The 5,861-nt window shown below is 44.8% G+C and overlaps 1 long non-coding RNA gene across 1 annotated transcript; it reads left to right on the forward strand.

Annotated features, from left to right (window-relative positions):
• Positions 1 to 380: 380 nt before the first annotated feature.
• LOC116685872 (uncharacterized) lies at positions 381 to 1,231 on the forward strand. The gene is made up of 2 exons (XR_004331075.1): positions 381 to 432; positions 792 to 1,231. It is a non-coding gene; the product is annotated as an uncharacterized LOC116685872 (long non-coding RNA).
• The last annotated feature ends 4,630 nt before the right edge of the window (positions 1,232 to 5,861 follow it).

Raw genomic sequence — 5,861 nt, forward strand, 5'->3', positions numbered from 1 at the left:
GGGGCTGGTAGCATGCAGCTAAAGACACAGGTTACCGTTAGCTTACCGGCTGGTAGCATGCAGCTGAAGACACAGGTTACCGTTAGCTTACCGGCTGGTAGCATGCAGCTGAAGACACAGGTTACCGTTAGCTTACCGGCTGGTAGCATGCAGCTGAAGACACAGGTTACCGTTAGCTTAACGGCTGGTAGCATGCAGCTAAAGACACAGGTTACGTTAGCTTACCGGCTGGTAGCATGCAGCTAAAGACACAGGTAAGTTAGCTTACCGGCTGGTAGCATGCAGCTAAAGACACAGGTTACCGTTAGCTTACCGGCTGGTAGCATGCAGCTAAAGACACAGGTTACCGTTAGCTTACCGGCTGGTAGCATGCAGCTAAAGACACAGGTTAATGTTAGCTTACCGGCTGGTAGCATGCAGCTAAAGACACAGGTTAATGTTAGCTTACTGGCTGGTAGCATGCAGCTAAAGACAAAGGTTACCGTTATCTTGCCTGCTGGTAGCATGCAGCTAAAGACACAGGTTAATGTTAGCTTACCGGCTGGTAGCATGCAGCTAAAGACACAGGTTAATGTTAGCTTACCGGCTGTAGCATGCAGCTAAAGACACAGGTTAATGTTAGCTTACCGGCTGGTAGCATGCAGCTAAAGTCACAGGTAAACGTTAGTTTACCGGCTGGTAGCATGCAGCTAAAGACACAGGTTAACGTTGGCTTACCGGCTGGTAGCATGCAGATAAAGTCACAGGTAAACGTTATCTTGCCGGCTGGTAGCATGCAGCTGAAGACACAGGTTAATGTTAGCTTACCGGCTGGTAGCATGCAGCTAAAGACACAGATTAACGTTAGCTTACCGGCTGGTAGCATGCAGCTAAAGACACAGGTAAACGTTAGTTTACCGGCTGGTAGCATGCAGCTAAAGTCACAGGTAAACGTTAGCTTACCGGCTGGTAACATGCAGCTGAAGACACAGGTTAACGTTAGCTTACCGGCTGGTAGCATGCAGCTAAAGTCACAGGTAAATGTTAGCTTACCGGCTGGTAGCATGCAGCTAAAGTCACAGGTAAACGTTAGCTTACCGGCTGGTAACATGCAGCTGAAGACACAGGTTAACGTTAGCTTACCGGCTGGTAGCATGCAGCTAAAGTCACAGGTAAACGTTAGCTTACCGGCTGGTAACATGCAGCTGAAGACACAGGTTAACGTTAGCTTACCGGCTGGTAGTATGCAGCTGAAGACACAGGTTAACGCTAGCTTACCAGCTGGTAACGTTAGCTCCTACGAAATTCCATGGTGCATTAATGCGACCCGGCCCAACTAATGGGCATTCAAATGAACATCGTAAACTACATGTAACTCACAAATGTGTAAAAAGTCCCCTCTGCCATTTAGTCCCTGTGAAAGTTCTTTTACTTACATCATGGATTCGAAGAATCGTGACACCCAACTGTGTGTGTGTGTGTGGTGGTGTGTGTGTGGTGTGAGAGAGAGAGAGTGTGTGTGTGTCTGTGTGTGGAGCTTATGCGATTACTCTCTGCAGAGATGGGGTCTGACATTAACGATGTCACAGCAAAGCCCCGAGCACCACGGCTACTTTCTAAAAGGATAACCTCCTATTGTTATTGGTGATTAAAATCACACACGCACACACACACACACACACACCACACACACACACACAACCACACACCACCACACACAACAAACCACAACACACACACACACACCACACAACACACACACACAAGCAGCACACACAACACCACACAAGACGCACACACAACACACAAGCAGCACACACACACGCGCACACACACAACAACACACACACACACACACACACACCACACAAACACACACACAAACACAACACACACACAAGCAACACACACACACAAGCACACACAAGCACACACACACCAAAAACAACAACCACACACACACACAGCGCACACACACACTATATTTTTTTTTCTTTACATTCACCATAAAAGAGTGGGTATATTACATATTGTGTCCCTAGGGAGGGAATAAGCATAATTACAGAGTACATACATCATGTATAAGTACACTATGAAAAATTAATAATTTATTTCTAATTCTCTGATGTTATGGAGCTTACTATCAAATATGATGAATAATATTAAAAGTCTACTCAGTTTGCTTTCCCTGCTTAAGTATTCCGCTAAAATAAAACAATGACAAATATTCCACACAATATCTTATTGAACATAAATGAACCGAAAGGGCACCTAACCTATTATTAAAATATATTAAATTATTACATTACATTTTCTTACTGATTTTCTCTCCAACAAAAATCCAGAGTGGTTTTTTACGACAGAGTGCAGTCATTCTGATATATGTATTCAGCTGTTGATACTCCGATGACGCTTTATCGGATTATAGAAAATATATACCTAAAAATGTTATAGGAACATGAAGACAACAGAGGGCACCTGAGGAACATGAAGCAGAGGGCAACATGAGGACAATGAGGACAACATGAGGACAGCGGGACAACAGAGGACAGCATGAGGACAACTGAGGGCAACATGAGGCAACATGAGGCAACATGAGGACAACATGAGGCAACAGAGGACCAACAGAGGACAACATGGGAACAACATGGAAGACAACATGAGGGACAACATGAGGACACTATACAATGTACGGGCTCTAGTGGCTGGAAACTCAGATAAAATAAAATCTTTAATAAAAGGATTCAGAGGGTGTGAAAGAAGGTGAGGGCATATAATATACACCTGTGTCCTTAGTGTAGACCAGAGTTATTAACACTAGGGATTAATTAACCCTCACGTTGTCCTCACGTTGACCATGTGTATCAGTTGTCCTCAGTGCTCAATGTCCTCATGTTGCCTCATGTTGCCCTCAGGTGTCCTATGGTCCCCCATGTTGACCTCATGTTGTCCTCACGGCTTGGCCCCATGGTGACCTCATGTGTTCCTCATGGTGTGTCCTCATGTTGCCCTCATGTGGGTCCCCATGTGGCCCATGTTGCCTCATGTTGCCCCCATGTGCCCTCATTGTTTTCCTCATATTGTCCTCATGTTGTCCTCATGTTGCCCTCTGTTGCCCTCATGTTGACCTCCTGTTGTCTCAGTTGTCCTCATGTTGCCATCATGCTGAGAGCTCTAGGGGGGTCAGGTGTGTAGCAGCCTGTCCCAGTCCAGCGGGAGATCAGAAAGTATTTGGCTCTAAACCATTGAGTGATTTAAAAACAGCAAAATACTTTGAACCAGATCTGAGGGACAGGACGCCGGTGTAAAGCTTCAGAACGGACTAGACAGGTCTTTGGTTTTCTCTATGTTCAGGGGTAGTAGTCAGTGCAGCCGCTGTGTGTGTGGGAGGTGAAATGGAGTGGTGGACGTTGGGGAGACCCATCTGAACATTCATAGCATGTGCGATGGGGAGGGGTGATGCACTTGCACACAAGGTGCATTCAGTTGAACCTGTGTAACGGGGACAAGTAAACTATGAAAGGACCCTCCTGCCACTGATCCCCGATGAAATCTGATTTTAATTGAATGTGGATTTGAATATGGGTTAAAAGACAGTGAGTCTGGCGGCTTTGAGGAGAGCAAGATAACGGCTTTCAGTTCAGTGAAAACACTTGGCCAGAGTATTAGGGGACTAAAAGGGTTTAGCAGGAAAATGTCTTAACAGGGACATCTTGGCTTCTGTGTGAGGCACTCCTGCCTCTTCCAAACGGGGGCACGCCGACGCCGTCTCCTTCAGTCAACACTCTCACGTGCTGTGGGGGTTCTGTTCAGCAGCGGAGGAACACTCTGGAGACAGGACCGAAATAAAAGAAGATGCAGGATGAGTCAAGGTGTTGGTCTTCGTGGGTTAAGGAGTCCGCAGGACATAACCGAGTGGGACGCACAGTTTTAGGAGTTAACCCCTGGGTGAACTGCTCCTTTATCTGAGCTCCTTAGGGATCATTTTGGGGGGAAAAGAACAAAGATTTGATGTCATTTTGTTAAAAGTAAAGTTTTAGTAGTTTTTTTCCCTCATACTGTCCTTCATGTTCCTCATGTTGGTCCTCAGTGTGTCTCATGTTGCCTAGTGGCCACATGTTGTCCTCATGGTTGGTCTCATGCTGCATCGGGTCCTTCATGTTGTCTCATGTTGCCTCATGTTGTCCTCATGTTGTCCTCATGTTGTCCAATGTCGTTCTCATGTTGCCTCATGTTCGTCATTTCATTTTGTCTCATGTTGCTCTATGTTGCCCTCGTGCCTCATGTTGTCCTCCTTTGGCCTATGTCGTCCTATATTGTCCTCATGTTGCCCATCATGTTGTCTTTCTGTTGTCTTAGTTTGTCTCTGTTGTCTCTCATGTTGTCATCTGTTTCCTCATGTTGCCTACAATGTCCTCATCTGTTTTCCTAATGTTGCCCTCGTGCCCTCCCCCAATGTTGTAATCATGGTTGTCCTCTGTTGGCTCGTTGCTCTAACTGTTGCCAATCGGACCTCATGTTGTCCTCATGTTGTCCTCATGTTGCCCTCGTGTCCTCCATGTTCTCTATGTGCCCTTCATGTGGTCATGTTGTCATCTGTCGGTTCATGTTGCCCTCATGTTGTTAATGTTGTTCTTAATGTTGTCTCATGTTGTCTCATGGTTGCCCCGTTGACCTATGTTGGTCTCATGTTTGTCCTCATGTTGTCTCAATTGTCCTCATGGTCTCCTATGTTGTTTCATGTTGTCTTCATGGTGTCTCAGTTGTCCTCATGTTGTTCATGTTGCCCATCATGTTGTCCTCTGTTGTCTTCATGTTGTCTTCATGTTGTCTCATGTCGTCTTAATGTTGGTCCTCATGTGTTTTGTCCTCATGTTTGTCCCATGTTGTCCTCATGTTGCCATGTGGTCCATGTTGTCCATGTGTACTGTGCCTATTCATGTTCTTTTTATCCCCCAAAATAACATGATTGATTCCAACGCTCTTTGCCAAGTACAAATCTTACTTCATTTTTTAATTTTGGGGTCTTATTATATTATTAGCATTGTAAAACAAAGTGGAAGTGTGTTGAAATAGAGTTGAGTAAAAAGTTGACTATTCCAGTCTCTGATTATCATCAACATCCATTCTTTAATTTAGTCTCAATAATTCCATAATTTCTGCGTTTAACCAAACATTAGGTATAATTTACTATAAATGGGTTTATTGACATAAATTCCCAAAGTAACTGTAAAACTAAAGTTATATAAGTTAGTGTTAGTAGCGTAAAGTCAAAAAAGTGACAACGGTTTTTAAAAAATCGATTCAAAAGCGTGTCAACGAAAGTTGTCTTCTCAATGTTGACAGGACGACAGTTTTAAGAAGTTACCGCGGGTTAACAGCGGACAACTGCTTGTGAAATTAAACAAGCAGGTCCCCGTCTGATGTCCTGTCACCCAAGAGAGAGAAAGACAACGAGTCTCAGCAGACAGGGGGGTCGCGTCCGTTCTCTAGTCTCACAGTTCTCTACCGGGCCTTTTATCTTCCAAAAAACAACAAAAACAACACACGTGTCATTCAAGTTACCGGCTGGTAACATGCAGCTGAAGACACAGGTTAACGTTAGCTTACCGGCTGGTAGTATGCAGCTGAAGACACAGGTTAACGCTAGCTTACCAGCTGGTAACGTTAGCTCCTACGAAATTCCATGGTGCATTAATGCGACCCGGCCAAACTAATGGTGCATTCAAATGAACATCGTAAACTACATGTAACTCAAACTGTAAAAGTCCCCTTCTGCCATTTAGTCCCTGTTGAAATGTTCTTTTACTTACATCATGGATTCGAAGAATCGTGACACCCCCACTGTGTGTGTGTGTGTGTGTGTGTGTGTGTGTGTGTGT

This window comes from Etheostoma spectabile, chromosome 3 (assembly GCF_008692095.1).
Source record: "Etheostoma spectabile isolate EspeVRDwgs_2016 chromosome 3, UIUC_Espe_1.0, whole genome shotgun sequence".
Classification (NCBI taxonomy): Eukaryota; Metazoa; Chordata; class Actinopteri; order Perciformes; family Percidae; genus Etheostoma; species Etheostoma spectabile.